The 17,191-nt window shown below is 44.6% G+C and overlaps 1 protein-coding gene across 13 annotated transcripts in view; it reads right to left on the bottom strand.

Moving 5' to 3' along the window:
- Positions 1-17,191, bottom strand: part of LOC137423172 (upstream stimulatory factor 2) — a 119,471-nt gene that overhangs the window by 95,741 nt on the left and 6,539 nt on the right. For 6 of the 13 annotated variants that reach the window (XM_078774633.1, XM_078774631.1, XM_078774629.1 and 3 more), the window contains exon 2: positions 14,598-14,692. The exons of the other annotated variants lie outside the window; for them this stretch is intronic. The gene's annotated coding sequence lies outside the window, so the exon portion shown is untranslated. The remainder of the gene's footprint in view (positions 1-14,597; positions 14,693-17,191) is intronic. 13 annotated transcript variants of the gene reach the window in all.

Here is a 17,191-nt window from a genome sequence, read left to right on the forward strand (position 1 = left end):
AAAGACATGTTCCACTTGTTTGACCAGTCTGTGATTTTGTCCAGGTCTTCAGAGAGTGAGGAGGCTGCAGACTGCCGATCTGAGGGAAGAGGAATGGAGCGGCAGAGAGTGGAGTCATCAGCAAAGAGATAGAGAGGATTTTCCAGAGAGTCAGAGAGATCATTGATAAAGACCAGAAAAAGCACAGGGCCCAGCACACTTCCTTGGGGAACTCCAGCCTGAACAGGAAGGGGAGATGAGAGAAATCCATTCAGGGCCACACGTTGACTACGACCAGAGAGGAAGTCCGCAAGCCATGCATGGAGATTTCCATGGATACCATAGGAGGAGAGTTTGGTGAGCAGAGCTGGGTGCCAGACCGTATCAAAGGCCCTTGATATGTCAAGGGAGACAGCTCTGATTTCCTGTTTGGCATTGAGGACCTCCATCCATTGTTGAGACAGCAGAAGCAGCATGTCCAGAGTAGAGTGACCTGGTCTGAAACCAAATTGATGATCAGAGATCAAGCCATTGGAGAAGAGGAAAGATTTCATATCCGAAGCAATGATGGATTCCATGACTTTGCTGATAATTGGGAGCAGGCTGATTGGTCTGTAGTTGCAAGGATCTGTTTTTGCACCTTTTTTGTGTAAAGCGGTAATGTTAGCTGATTTCCAGGATGCTGGCAGATGACCTTGAGCAAAAGATAGGGTGAAAAGAACAGAGAGAGGGTGAGATAGAGCGGCAGAGCAGGATTTTAGGACCCGTGGGCTGATGCCGTCTGGTCCAGTTGCAGAATCAGAGTCGAGGTTTGACAAAAACTCCTCCACCTTGTCAGGAGAGAAGGACACAGAGTCCAGGAGCAGTTGGGTTCGACTGGGAAAGGTGGGAACAGAGAGAGATGGGTTTGGGACTAAGGATTTTGAGGCGAACACAGAGTTGAGGCATTCGGCTTTGTCACGTGCGATGTCAACTGTGTGGCCATTTGAGGTAAGGGAGGGGATGGAGGGGGAACAAACACCAGAAACGGATTTGACCAGACGCCACCAGGATTTGGAGGAAGGAGACAGGTTTGAGAGTTCATTCTTGAGTGAGGAGAGATAGTGCTTCCTGGCACTCCTGAGGGTAGACACACACTTGTTCCGAGCTTGGTGGAAGGAACTGAGATTTCCTTCAGTTGGATTAGCCTTCCAAGAGGCAAAGGCAAGTTGTTTCAGGGCAACTGCCTCACCACAAGATTCAGTGTACCATGGACGGGAGGAAGGGTAAGACAATTGAAGGCGAGATGGGATAAATCTGTGCATGAGAGAGATCAGTTTGCTTTGGAAGAATTCCCAGGAAGAATTGATGTCAGAGGCAGTGGAGATGGGAGACCAATCCAGACGATTGATGGCTGCTTGAAGACCGTCCCAGTCGGCCTGAGTGAAATGCCAGACTCGTCGACGCTGAGGAGGCTCTCTGAGAATGGCCAGAGAGATGTCCACTTTGACAAGCACATGATCAGAAGAACCGATTGGAGCAGAAGAAGAGCAGCAGACATTAGCAGGGAAGTTTGTCATAACCAAGTCTAGAAGAGAAGATACTCCATTGGCTGAGATCCGGGTCGGGAAATTGACAGATTGTGTCAATCCCAGTGAGTCACAGAAGTCCTTTGCTGAGGTGCCATGACTAGTGAGAGAGGAACCCACACCCAACCAGGTGGCATGATGACAGTTGAAGTCACCACATATGAGGAAGAGAGAGTTGGGATGAGTGGATAGAAGTTGGTCCATGTTGTCAGACATTGAAATGTAGATGGAGTCATCACTGTTTGGGGGACGGTACAGAACACATATGAACAAAAGGTGGGAGCGGAGAGGAAGCCGTAACCAGAGGTACTCCTGCGGGTGAGGAGGAAAGAGAGCAGTGCAAGGAGAGTGAGGAAGAGAGTTTTTGACAAAGATAGCCACCCCACCACCAGGCCGAGGCTCAGGTCTATCATACCGGAGGAGGGAGTAACCAGGAAGAGATATTAAGGAATCAGAGACATCTTGAAGGAGGAAAGTCTCTGTTAAGCAGATCAAGTCTGGATTGTCAGAAGCAACCTGTATGGAGAGATCAGTCAGGTTTGAGCGAAGGCCCCGGATGTTTGAGGTCCATACCGTTAATGAAGAGAGAGGGGGAGCATCGGGTACAGGACAGGGGAGGGGAGGAGTAGGGTAAGATGAAGGATGAGAGGGGGAGGTAGGGAGAGCAGTTGATAGTGTTTCAGATGTTGCAGAAGAGTTCCAAGAAAGGGAAGGATGAGGAGGATGAAAGGTTTGATGGTGAAGGGATGCGGCACAGTGAGGGGTTGTTTGAGGGGGGGCAGAGGAAAGTAGAAGGTTTGGAGGGGTGGAGGTATGAGATAGAAGGGAGACGAAGTGGGGAGGAGGCAGCTTGGAGGAGGAGGGGGGAGGAGAGAGAATTGGAGAGGAATGGTATGGGGGGAGAATTGAAAGGGAGGGATTGGGGGGGAGTTTTGAAGGGGAGGAGTGAGGGGGGAGTTTAGGAGGGGAGGGGCAAGGGGGGAGTTTTGGAGGGAAGGGGAAAGGGGGGAGATCAGGAGTGGAGGGGCAAGGGGGGGGATTAGGAGGGGAGGGGCAAAGGGGAAGTTTAGGAGGGGAAGGGCAAGGGGGGAGTTCAGGAGTGGAGGGACAAGGGGGGAGTTTAAGAGTGGAGGGGCAAGGGGGAAGTTTCGGAGTGTAGGTGCAAGGGGGGGGATTTGGATGGGAGCTGCAAGAGGGGAGTTTAGAAAGTGGATGATTAATGAAAGACGAACATTGATAACAAATTGGGTTTGTTGTGATTTTCAAGTTAGCAATCCGATTCAGAACGATGGAGGAGGGATGGAATGAATGTGAATTTAGACCATGTAGTGAGGGAGACGTATAAGATATTGAATTTCTTTTTTTTGAAGTGGAATGAGTTGGAGAGGAAATTGAGAAAAGCCTTTTAAATAGGAAGAAAAACAGCGTGTTGTAATATACCACTGAATAAAAAACAGAAGGGGAAAGGTTAAACATATTTAAATAATATTTAAACAGAACTATGAACAATCTTATATGCACAAAAATACCAACGGGGGGAGAGCCGAGAGGGACCACCACGAGTCACGTGAACAGGGCAAACGGTGGATGGCAAGGAGATAATGGGGGTGGGGCGAACAGCACACCTGGACAGAAAATACAGGATGAGACAACAGTACACGTGGAGAAAATAAAATAAATGTTTTTGTTTTTTTTTGGGGGGGGGGGGGGGGGGGGTGGGGATTTAGAACGTTAGACAGTATTATGTTCGGGGTAGAAGGGAAAAAACCAAGAGCCAAGCAAAACACGCTTAAGTTAATAAAACACCGACGGGGGTACAACTACAAGGCCACACACGAGGAGCAGAACACGATTAATTAAATACGAGTTACAGGAAATTCAAACCAAAACTAACTATAATCAAACAATATCGCATGGACGATAAAATAACGAGTTGAAATTTGACAATCTATCTGGGGAAATGGGGGAGAAACACGTGGTCGAAGAACGAACGAACGAATAAGAATGAATAAACGAATGAGCACAGAGAAGGTAATGTCTTTTTTTTTTGTTTTTTTGAGTTGAGATTTACATAAGGAAGTAGGCTTTGGGGTGGAAAGACTGCGAAAACAGAGAACGAAAGTTATTGGATCACAAACGACAGGCGCTGAGAGAAAAACAAAGCCTCAAGGTTGTACAGTGTACACTGTACAAGACCTCAAGACGACACGAATTAACACGATTTTCAATACAGGTATGAAAGATTTGCACCGAAAATCTTTGACGGGACAATATACGTACATACACCATAAAAGAAATACAGTTATAACGAAAATACAAATTGGAACAATTACTGAACTTCGATTTCGATGGAGAGCGTGGAGAGCTGCGAAAAAACGAACCATCGCCAGCAAGACCGGAAACGGAAGTCAAAGCTCAATTTTTTTGCGGGTTGTGCAGTCATCCATACGTCCAAAATTTGACGAGTTATTGTTTGCTTTGTACAGTGCTCATGCGTCTTGTGGCATATTTGCTCAAATATTTCCCACCCCGGGATTTATGGCCAAATTGTAGTGATGGAAGATTTTGCACATTGGACAATCCCTATATATTTAACCTGGTGACAGCTATCGTTCCCAAAACATACAATATTTCTAGGTGATTAATGCAGTAAAATAGGTGTATTTGTGTACCCACATTTAAAACTGGCTCAACTTTCAAAAGCTGTTATCCCTGTTTGATATCAATATACATGTGGTCGATAGAGCTAGCGATTTGTCTGGCCATCTTCCGGAAGATTGTCCATGTGATTTTCTGTTGTGGAAGTACTAGTACATGACAGCTCATTAAAATTAAACTGTGTTGTGTTAGAATAAAAATTTCAATAAATAAATACATCAAGGACACTCATTGTATGATTGCAGGAACATTTCGATGTGAATCAGTTTGAGAGGGGGCGAGCTGATGACAAAAAGAGGTTGAAGTGCTCTGCAGTTCCAACAATATTTAGCTACCGGAAACCCGTGAAGCTGCGCAACTCCCCCAAGAAGCGTGGACCGTCCAGAACTGAGAGACTACATCTACCAAACTTGTCCGACCACACCTACTCCACTCATGAACGTATTGACTCCTCAAATGAATCTCAATGTAAGAATTGTTTTATTTATTACAAAATCATGGCAGGACATGTTCAATCAATGACATATTTTAAACGATTACAAAATGACAGGCATGTGCTTGTCTATATTTGTATAGCTCTTTGAACTATAATTGTACGTTCAGATTATGATGACTATCTTCCTGTTGCCATTTTCTTTTTACATTATTCTAAATATTTTGCAAAATTAAATTGTAAAAAAATTGTGTTATATTTAACGTTAAGTATAAAATTATCTATCTCATCGTGTTCCTGGTGAAATTAAACAAGTTATGGTGAATACGACGTCTTATCTGTGGTTTTCCATATCTGTTCGACTAGACGAACCGTGCACACTGCAGGTATTTTAAAAAGTTTTTCTCTGTTTAATTACGGCTTGGCGCAGTCGAAAATTAAGTGTTAATTAAGTCGCCAGCTATGAAACATATTAATCGATCAGGCAATATCCATCAGAGTTCTGGGCAAGGGTGTAGTAATAAATGAACGTTTCAATCTTACTAGATGCCGATGACGTTTTCCTTATGTCAGAGACAGAAGCTGACTTGCAGCTTGTTAAATCATTACAATGGAAATTGAATATAAATGTCGATAAAACTAAAGTTGTACACTATAGAAATATGGCAATACCACGCACAGAATTTGTTTTAAGTGTGTTAGACTATATGTCGGCTGGAAGTCCTACACCGGAATTGCTCTCGGCACCCTTTTAAAAATATTGGATATGCCCACACTCCTTTCTAAAAGTTATTAAAATTCAGAGAACGACAGCATTGGTTTGTCTTACTTATAATGTTAGCTCTTATATGCAGTGTTGGCTTGTAATATGCATTGCCATACCACTTTTAATATCACCACACAGCTCTTTTTCACGGCAATAGCTGAGTTTTTGACAAAACAAATATCACCTGCATGTAATAATAAGACTAAATATGTGTAGTAAATTTTTTTTTAGCAGGTTTAGAATATATCACCCCATATCGCGAATGTACATGTATATCTAATCCGACACACTTAGACACAAAATGGCGTCCAAATTTGAGTTGACACAACTCTCTATATACAGGGACTCTACACACAACCTGTTGAACGCCTTGTACACATGTGCAGAGTTTCTTACTCTGCCATAACTCACTATTTCCCATAAATTTCACTGTCTGTCGAAAAGTCTCTGTCATGAATTGAAAGGCCTCGTGGATTGTAGGGTATGACAAAATGAGTAGTTTACAAAGGAAAAGGGCCCAGAAATGTATGCTGATGCCTTTATTGAGGTTCACAGGTGGTCATACCGGTTATTGAAAAGAGCATTCTAAATTCACCTTTCCATATACCATACACATGCTATTGTTTAAGCAAATTGTGCAGTACCTCCTCATTAAATAGATATGTTCATGTCACACCTTTATCTATATATATAAAACACAGTTTGTGTGTGTGTGTGTGTGTGTGTGTGTGTGTGTGTGTGTGTGTGTAATGTTACCGATAGACTCCTAAACGGAGAGGCTTACGTGCTTGATATTTGGCATAGACATGGCCATTGAGCCTGGGACGAACATGGCCGAACTCAAAATATTTGATGATCCATATTTTTTATTCATATTTACCTCAGCGCATTTCAGCGCACGGAATCAACGGAATCAGAGCAGGTGGGCGCTGATTCGCTCAGAGCGATCACGCGATGACGCTATGAACGCTATGATGCTTTGACGCTATGAACGTTATGACGCTATGACGCCATGAAAAAAAAAATCGCTATGACGCTATGAAACGATGACGCTATGAAAAAAAAAATCGCTATGACGCTATGAAACGCTATGAACGCTATGACGCTATGAAAAAAAAAATCGCTCGCTTTACCAAGGGGCTCGCTCTCCCCCCGTTCCCCTCCCCTCCCCTAACCCCTCCCCCCCCTCCCCCGCCCAGCAATGCCGGGTACTTCTGCTAGTCTATATATATATAAAACACAGTTTGTGTGTGTGTGTGTGTGTGTGTGTGTGTGTAACGTTACCGGTAGACTCCTAAACGGAGAGGCTCACGTACTTGATATTTGGCACAGACATGGCCATTGAGCCTGGGAAGAACTTGGCCGACCTAAAAATTTATTTCATAATATTTTTTTTCCATATTTTTACCTCAGCGCATTTCAGCGAGGAATATTATGCACCGAATCTGACCGGTGGCAGAGCAGCACGCTGATTCGCTCAGAGTGATCACGTGATGTTCCTTGCCGCCATTAACTCAGTTACGCGTTCGCACGTATTTCAGAGCGAAAAGCGATTGCCTTTTTTCACATTTCAGCGAGGAACATTGCCATTCACACCACATAGGTTTTTTTTTATTTCATCTTTAGATCCATATTTTTTATCAGCGAATCTTAATCGGTGGCAGAGCAGCGCGCTCATTCGCGCTCATTGATAACGATCACGATCATGTGATGACGTGATCACGAATGATGTTCGTGACGCGATCACGTGATGTTCCTTGCCGCCAGCAAGTAGCATAGATTTTATTTTAGCATGATTTAGCATAGATAGTAGCATGCCGTTGTTAGCCTATTCATGTATAGTTTGTGTTGTATTTAGCTGTGGCTGAGCTAAGATGTAGCTGAACTTCAGAGTCGTTGACTCTGGTATCCTTTGACCTCTTAATCACCTTGCTCCATTGGGACAAATCCAAGTAATAAGCGCATCGGCAGGTAAATCCACCGGAGCGAGGTGAAACACCTCTCAGGTTGAAATAATGTGAGTTATTCCATTCCCGCCGCCAGTTGGCTTCACTTTTCACGGAGTATGAGCGTTCTATATATTTTCAATTCAGTGCGCCCGACTCGCTCACGTACTTGATTTGTGGCATAGACATGGCCATTGGGCCTTCACGGTGTAATTTGTGCGAGGCTTTTGTCCGAGTGAGCTTGAGTCCAGAGGGCGAATGTACGGGTTGGGAATGTACGGGTCTCCCTTCCCCCACACGGCAACGCCGGTACTTGAGGGCGTCACAGGATCGGTGAGTCTCCAAAATCCGCTTCGTGCTGTTGCGAAGATTCAGGACGATGTCGCGATTGTTGTGCTGCTCTCCGACTATGAGAACTGCAATGTCATTGTTGACTGGCCCTCCCTTCCCCCTCCACCCTACCCCTTCTCCCCTCCCTTCTCCCCCTCCCCCTCCATTTTCCCCCTCCCCCTCCCTTTTCCCCCTCCCCCTCCCTTTTCCCCCTCCCCCTTACCCCTCTCCCTCCCCCCCCCCACCCCCCCTCCCACCCCTCTCCTCTCCCATCCCTCCCCCCCCTCTCCTCCCCACCTCTCCTCTCCTCCTCCCCCCCCCTCTTCTCCCTCACGTTTATACACGGAATGCCGGGTATTTCCCCCCCCCCTCTTCTCCCCTCCCCCCCTCTTCTCCCCTCCCCCCCACTCTTCTCCCCTCCCCCCCACTCTTCTCCCCTCCCCCCCCCTTCTCCCCTCCCCCCCTCCCCCCCACTCTTCTCCCCTCCCCCCCCCCTTCTCCCCTCCCCCCCCCTTCTCCCCTCCCCCCCCTCATCTCCCCTCCCCCCCTCATCTCCCCTCCCCCCCCCTCATCTCCCCTCCCCTCCTCTTCCCCCTCCCCTCCCCTCCCCCGCCCGGCAATGCCGGGTACTTCTGCTAGTAAGTCATATATTTATTACACTTACACAAGGTTGGGAGGGAAGAGATGCAGAAGGGAAGAGGAAATGCCAGCATTGAATAAAGGAAGGGAAGGGAAGAGGATAGGCTCAATAGGGTATTTTGTACAACGTAGCCCATTGGGTAAAGCCGTCTAGATGTCTGTCCCTATGTATGTATGTATGTCCCTCACAACAGTACACCAATCAGACCTGAGGATCTGGTCACATGACAGGGGTGATGTGATGCGATTACGTCTGTGATGTCATCACGGTGTAGGACAGCCGACTCCACATACCGCCATTTTGATTCCTATGCTGTTGAGGCTTATCTTATCGTCAAACCTGTTATATATCACAATCGCCATGCTCTCCTCCACGTTTTTTCATTCAGTGTGAAACACAAACCGATTGATAAAGTGACCATCAAATATCAAAAGCATAGGCATTATGTGTCTTCCAACACCACAGTACGTATAGGCCTTAGGCTTCATGCCTCACCTCCGGGCCGCTTCGGACAAATTAGCACAGGTTTCTTAATAGAGTAGTATCATTTTCATACTAATAACTAGAAAGAGAAATCAGAGATTGCAGACCCTCGCCAGGATGTTTTCAGTGTTTTTTAAGGCTTTTGTGTTAAAACCAATATGGCGGCGGCAAACCACGTGACCGATAACGTCATCATTTTCCTTTACTCCAACAATTTATCCCTAGATGATGCTCAAGAAATTTCATCTTGATCGGATGAAGTTTTGTCCTTGTTGGATTATGACGTCATAATGGACGAACCCATGACATAATCATCAACATATGTTATTCCACATGGAGATTTCTTTACAACGAGCCATGTCTCAATTATTTCTTTGCAGCGCTTTCGGAGATATAGATGTGCAATTTTTGGGGGGTTTTTCCAAGATGGCGGCCAAACCAAGTACCGATGACGTCATTATTATTTTTCTTTCTCCCCCAATTTATGCCTACATGACGCTCAAGAAATTTCATCTTGATCGGATAGTTTTGTACTTGTCGAATCATGACGTCATAATGGAGGCACCTATGACATTATTAACATATTTTATTCCCCATGGAGAGTTCTTTACAATGGGCCATGTCTCATTTTTTCTATTCAGCACTTTTGGAGATATGGAGGAGCAAAGTTTTTCGAAGGTGGTGCCCATACCATGTGACCTATGACGTCATAATATATATATTTTTAATTATACAGGTGGAGGTGCACCTATGGTGAAAATTTCCTGTCAATCGGACCCAACAGTTGCAGAGAAAATCAAATTTATTCTGTGCGGAAAAACAGAGACAGGCAGATGAAAAATCACTCATAGAGCGACACTTGGCAAAACAGAACAAAGTAGAATGGCTCTCAGTAGAGCATCCTTTTGACCTCAAAAATAATTGGTGGTTGAATTCAGTGACCTGATATGCAAATCCTATTCAGTTTTCAAATCAGATGAAAATTGAGGATTTTAGAAATTAGAAATTGTTGACCTTTGGCCTATGCTGATCTCAAAAATAGTTGGTGGTTGAATTTAGTTAACCGATATGAAAATCCTATTCAAATTTCAAGTCAATCGGATGAAAATTGAGGATTTTAGAAATTCGAAAAAAAGTGGTTGACCTATGGCCTATGTTGACCTTGTGACCGATGTTGATCTCAAAAATAGTTGGTGGTTGAATTCAGCTGGCTGATATGTTAATGTTATTTTAATTTCAAGTCAATCGGATGAAAATTGAGGATTTTAGAAATATGACAAAAGTGGTTGACCTTTTGACTTCAAATATATAGGATTTTGTCAGACCACGAACTCTACAATTTGGTTAAGTTTCGTGAAGATCGGCTTAAAATTGTGACCTGTATGCAAGTATAAGTGAGCAGACAGACAAACAAACATACACACAAACCGGAGTGATCAACGTACTTGTGAAAAATATTTTTTTTGCCAAGTAACAAACAAGCGGACTCAAATGCAATACTCTCTCCTCTGGCGAGGGTAATAATAATAACCTTAATAATAATGATATCGTAAATACAATCATAACACTGCAATCCTTTTGCGTTACTGCAAAGTTACTGAATTGAAGCGGTATGGTTCAAAGATGACTCGATGAGAAGTGATGTACTAGTTATCGCGGGAGTAAGAATTAGCCTCAGTTTATTAATACAGTAACATAGTATTCGTAATAATAATAATAATAATGTCAACAATAATAACATAGTAAATATAATTGTAACACTGCGATCCCTTTGTCGTGACTGCAAGGTTACTGGATTGAAGCGGTGTATGGTTAATTGTTGACTCAAAACATAGAGAATAAACCAGTGTCTCAATGGAATAACTTCATTTCCATGGTGACAGACAGCTTAGAGAATTACAGTCCCTTCAAAATAATGTAACACTTAAATTATTTGCTAACTGGTATCCCCCTCCCCCTCCCTCCCCCACCCCAGGTCAAACTCTTCAACTAAAGCAGTGGTTCTTAACCTTTTTAAAGGTGCCGAACCCTAACGAAACCCACCGAACACTCGCGGAACCCCTCAAATTTGACCCAAAAAATTAAGAAGAATTGCATCTTAATGCGTTTTCTGTTCTTCTTTTTGGGAGGCGATCTGGGAAATGCGTGGTTTTGTTTTGGCAAGGGCCACCCTTAAATCATTTTCGCATGCACGCCTGCTCCTTTTCTTTGTTTTAATGTCCACCAGTTTCGAAAACGCATGCTCGCAGAGATACGTTGTAACGAACGGCATGAGGATCTCAAGGGCAATTTTAGCGATGTGAGGATACCCTTCCATTTGGCGGCATCAAAACGTTGAGAGCGTTGTTGTGCCGAAGAGTTGTTGTTGAGTCTGGCTCTGCTGAATTTCGATGAGGTCGTCGAGGTATTGGTCGTTGACATCTGCCGTTGCAACGTCGAAAGCAAACGGCTGCCGCACCTATGCTGGGTATTGCTCTTGGTCGGGGACGTAGCCGTCGAATGACTTTCCCAGCTCATACAAGTGCGTGGCAATCACTTGCTTCAGCTCCCCCGGTACAGCAGTGCCTCCAACTTCAGACTCATCTTCGATCCCGCTCACGCACCCGTCCAGTAGCGAAAAGTTTGCGAAGTTGTCGTTCTCTGTTCGTCGCCTCCACAACGGTAATTTCTTTCGGAAAGCGCTCAGCTTTTCTTCAGATTCGATGACATTCACTCCACCACCTTGCATCTGGCAATTGAGATGATCGAGTGCGTCGAAGATGTCAGCCAAGTACGCCAAGGCGAGGATTAACTCTGATTCTTGGAAGTGCGTTGCATGGCAATTAGGGCTGTCAACCGATCCGAGACCGGGACGAAATCCCGGCGGTTTCGGCTTTCGAGACGGTCTCGGGACGGTCCCGAGATAAATTGATTGACGCAATTTCTCAGTAAAAAAATCCCGGTTAAAATTCCAACTTCTTGCAGATATTTTCCATAATAGAGGCATTTATTGAGCCTTGCTTTCATTACTCTGCTTCTGCACAAGCATCATTTTTCGCAAGTGCAGCTGAACTGACACAAACGATGATAGATAAAGTGAACTCACTGTTCCAGGATTTTCCCCTTGTCAACAAACAATGCACTGCAAACGAATCCGAATTCCGAATCCGGATCTTCACCAACATCTAATCATGTCGTCCTTGTCACACACGCTGCATCTCCACAAAATTTCGTCCGAATCCGTCCACAACTTTTTGAGATATTGTGTTCACAAACAAACGGACAAACAGACAGGAGTGAAAACATAACCTCCATCCACCTTTGGTGGCGGAGGTAACGACATCAGGATGAAGGTCACAATGAAAATCCGCCGCATCGCGGCTTCATTTAAACCGTTGAATCCTTCCGCTGTATCACTCCGCCCCGCTGCGGTCACGTGTCCGTCCTTGGAGACGAGTTACGGAATGTGGTTGCTATGGTCTTTAGCACATTAATATCGAGGGACTCGCTCGAGGCCCCGTGATGGGAGGGACGATGTTTATTTAGATTAAAAACACGTTTATAACGGATTATTCTACACACAATGTATTAATACAAGTACAATACATTATGTAGTTTTATGAAATGAGTTTTTGATGAACGTTTATGTTTAATTGCAACGCTAAATCTATACATTGTAAGAATCCCTCGGGGTTTGGTTTGACAGTTTGAATGTGAAAGTATTTTGGTTATCTTGTCTCCACTTTAGGCCTGATAAGTTGATTACGTTTACTTTAGTCAGAGAGTCAAAATAAGGAGGGGGGGGGGGGTGATCACTACACCGCCTGCTTTATAATTTACTAGCAGAAGTACCCGGCATTGCCGGGCGGGGGAGGGGAGGGGAGGGGAATGGGGGGGGGGGGGGGGGGAGCGAGCCCCTTGGCGATCGCAACTCACAAAATGATAATGAAACTCCAACCGGGACTCGAATATGCCTGGGCAGAAACATTTTCTCCCTCTCTCTGACATTCCGAGCAAGAAATTACACGACAATACAAACTGTAATGAGATAACCCGGTCCCATCGGTGGCCGATCATCTGCATGTAAGCGGTGTATTTTATTTCATCCCGGTAAATGGAAGCTAAGTCGGAATTTAAGTACTCAACATCAGAAATGAATTTTTTTCATTGTTGTTTATATATTGTAATGAAATTCCATTATTTCTGAAGCCTTATTATTATTATTATTATTATTATTTTTTTACTTTGCCGGGAACCGAGCCGAACCGAGATCCCGTTATGAAAATTGAAAATTTATCGAGACGGTTCCGAGACGGGATTTTGAATCTAGCTAACAGCACTAATGGCAATGCTGGTGTTCTCGCAAAAACAGGGCTAATTCTACACGCAAGGCAAAAACATGACTCACTACCTTCCCTCGTGATAACCATCGAACGTTAGAGTGGTAGAGAAGGACTTCGAATTCAGAGCCAATTTCATTGCACAGCTCTTTGAAGATGCGAAGATTCAGAGCACGGCTTCGCACGTAATTCACAATTTCAACGACGATTTTCAGAACATTGGCCAGTTTTGGAGGCAGGGTGTTTGATGCCAGCGCGTGTCTGTGCAGGACGCAGTGCGTGACGATGATGTGTGGTGCGTCGGCCTTCACCAGCGCTCCAAAACCGGAGTTGTATCCAAGCATGGCTGGAGCTCCGTCCGAGCAAACTGCAGACACCATGTTCCACAAGAGGCCGTTGCTTCTGAAGAAGTCGTCCACAAGCTTCTACACGTCAGCTGCCTTCGTCGTTGTTGTGAGAGGCTTTCAGAACAGAAAGTCTTCCTTGATCTCTTCTCCTTTGACATAACGCACAAATAAGATGAGCTGGCTCAAATTCGAAACGTCGGTGGTCTCGTTGAGTTGAAGGCTGAATTTCGTCGAGCTCGTGACTAAATCTGAAACTACCTGGGCGAGGATGTCGTCGCTCATGTCGTCGATTCTGCATCTGATGGTGTCATTTGAGAGTGGAACAAGAGACAACTTGTTTTCAGCAGCTTTTCCCAGCATGATGTTGGCCATCTTCAACACGGCCGATTTGATGAGTGTCTCGCCAACGGTGTGCGGTTTGCCCTGGTTTGCGATCAGGTACGCAACTTCATACGACGCGGTGAGGATCGGTTTGTCAATTGGAACGAAGCCGAGAGTGGGCAAGGTAGCACTTGCGTCGAATCGGACTCTCTTCAATTTGAATTAATCCAGCGTTGCATCTTTGTACTGCCCCTCGCTGTGCAGTTTTTTGCAGTGTTCCCGTAGTTTTGCTGGTGCTAGGCTGGAGTTGCTCAACTTGACATTGCAAAGCATGCATCGAGGACGCTGACTTCCGTCCCGTTCGGTCAAACACGTGAACCCGTACCGCACGTAATCTTCCGACCACTTCCTTTTTTTTGCTCGACATACTGCAAAAAAATAAAATAAAAAGTAACAAACTGATCTTAATTGAGTTCGGGCAAATAATTATATGACAAAAATTAAAAAAGGAACATGCTTAAATAAAATCAGTACCCCTCTGAAAACGGAGAAATTTTAACGAAGAAAACATAACTTACAGTTACGATGACGGGATTTATTATCTACTCAACTCCCTGTCACCTTTAATCCCATTATAATATTACATAGAAAACTGTGAATTGTTAGTTTTTAATTGCGACCAAAGGAGTTATATCACCTCCACCTAATTTTCTGAGTAATTCAATCATATTTTATAATCACCATCCACTTTTGACTTCAATATAACTCTGAACCCGCCCTGCATATCCACAAACATTTCCAACTTACTTTTCAATTAATCAGTAACTCCAAAGTAAGGCGCGACCAATGACGCACGGCACACGGCAAGCTAATCGAGGCCATTCACTGGAATTTCCGAACACCTGCAAAGTCCAAAATCCAGTAAGTAAGTAAGCAATTAAGCACCATCAACAGAATAATTAGCAAGTTGCTCATTGATTCAACTTACTACAGTCAGTGTGAAACAACTTATCTTAAACACAGAGCAGAGAAACCATGAATGGGATGGGAATACAATTACAAATAACATTTCCATTCGTTCGTAACATACACAGCAAAATAATAATAATATTAATAATATGCGTAATTACACATAGATTCAAAATTGATACAAAACTAAAAATAAAAATAAAAACAAATTGCAATGCGTTTCGGAGGACCTCCGCCGAACCCCTGAGACTGGCTCACTGAACGCCTGGGGTTCGGTCAACCCCAGGTTAAGAACCACGAAACTAAAGTATCAAACAAGCCCGGCTACACTGCTGTTGGACTACGATCTTGTTTTATATAGAAGGACAAGGCTCCAGTGGATTGGGAACTGAGTACCCTCATCCCTCTATACAAGGGGAAAGGTGACCCTCTGGACTGTGGCTCGTATCGAGCGATAAAGTTATTGGAGCATGGAATGAAGGTATTGGAAAGGGTGTTGGAGAGGAGGATAAGGAAGAAAGTGAAGATTGACGAAATTCAGTTTGGTTTTATGCCAGGAAGTGGAACGACAGACGTGCTTTTTATTGTAAGGCAGTTGCAGGAGAAGTACATGGAGAAGAGGAAGAGGTTGTTTCTTGGGTTTGTTGATCTTGAGAAAGCATTCGATAGGGTTCCATGCCAAGTAGTGACATGGGCATTGAGGAAGTTAGGAGTGGAGGAATGGTTGATCAGAGTAGTGATGGCAATGTACAAAAGAGCGTGCACAGCTGTAAGGACGAAGGACGGGAACAGTGGTGAGTTTGAGGTGAAGGTGGGAGTGCATCAGGGGCCGGTACTAAGTCCACTACTATTTGTAGCTGTGATGGAGGTGCTGGCTCAGAACGTAAAGGAGGGTTTACCGTGGGAGTTCTTGTATGCAGATGATCTGGTGTTGATTGCGGAAAGTATGGATGGACTGAAGGAAAAGATGAACAAGTGGAAGGAATGTATGGAGACAAAAGGTCTGAAGGTGAATATCGGAAAGACGAAGGTAATGGCAAGTGGTAAAGCATGTGGTGAGGTGGAAAGAACTGGGAAGTGGCCATGCGCTGTGTGCAGGAAGGGTGTCGGAGTGAACTCCATTCAATGTACAATGTGCGCTGAGTGGGTTCATCAAAAATGTAGTGGTCTGAGAGGGTCATTAACCAGTGTGGCAGCTACATTCAAATGAAAGGTGTGCACAGAGGGAGCTGCAGATGGAGGAAATGTTGAGTTGGATGTTGGAGACGGCGTGAAGCTGGAAGGTGTGAAAACATTTTGCTACCTCGGAGACGTGCTGAATGGAGAAGGTGGATCAGACTCGGCAACGGTTGCTAGAGTGAGATGTGCATGGAAGAAATTTCGGGAACTGAGTGGCGTGCTGATGAGGAGGGGAGTTTCGTTGAAGCTGAAGGGAAAGGTGTATGCTGCATGTGTGAGAAGTGTTATGATTTATGGGAGCGAGACATGGGTAATGAACGTAGAGCAGCAACGAAGGCTGGAAAGGCTGGAAATGCGAATGGTTCGGTGAATGTGTGGAGTATCGTTGAGAGAGAGGAAGACAAATGATGAATTGCGAAAGATGATGGGAATAGAGCCTGTGATTGATGCTGTGAAGAGAAACAGGTTGAGATGGTTTGGTCATGTGTTGAGGAAGGATGAAAGTGACTGGTTGAGAAGTGATGGAAATGAATGTAGAAGGAAGTAGAGGAAGGGGAAGACCAAGAAAGACTTGGCTAAAGATGGTGGAAGAAGAAATGCGGGCAAGGGGGTTAACAAGGGGAGATGCAGAAAATAGGGCAAAATGGAGAAGATTGTCATGGGGACCGCAAAGCTAACCCCCGCTATAGCAGGGAAAATGGCCTTAAAATGCATGTTGTCGTTTTGTGACAAGGCTCGTGGAAGAGCTAAGGCACAGAGCAGATCACAAAACAACAAAACAAAGGGAACAGCAGAAGGGGGAATGCCGACAGCAGAGCTGGAGGAGAAAATAGACGGAGATGGACAAACAAGGGATGTAGGTAACGTTGAGTATTAGGGGACAACACAAGGGGTGACATTTTTGTCATATGTGGCAATAGTAACAATTGTATGAAGATGTCTATGTTAGAGGTAGCTGTACATTTGTAGTATGGGTTGGTATCATTGTGTATTTTATTTGTTGTAGAATTAAGATGGAAAAATGTCAAACTAGATGGTATTCATATAATACTGTCGCGCAACCGCCGAAATTAATATCAGGCGGTCGCGGATGCCGATCACGAAGGCTTTAACTCCGAGGCGGAAACTCAATGGCGGATTCCAAAATCTAAAACACCTAAGCGCGCGGAATGGAGGGAAGCGGCGAAAGTCCCCGCAGCCTTAACTATCAAATCAATCAGGAAACTGCGTTCAGGTATTATGTACAAAAAGTA

This window comes from Myxine glutinosa, chromosome 3 (assembly GCF_964187855.1).
Source record: "Myxine glutinosa chromosome 3, kmMyxGlut1.1, whole genome shotgun sequence".
NCBI classification, from domain to species: Eukaryota; Metazoa; Chordata; class Myxini; order Myxiniformes; family Myxinidae; genus Myxine; species Myxine glutinosa.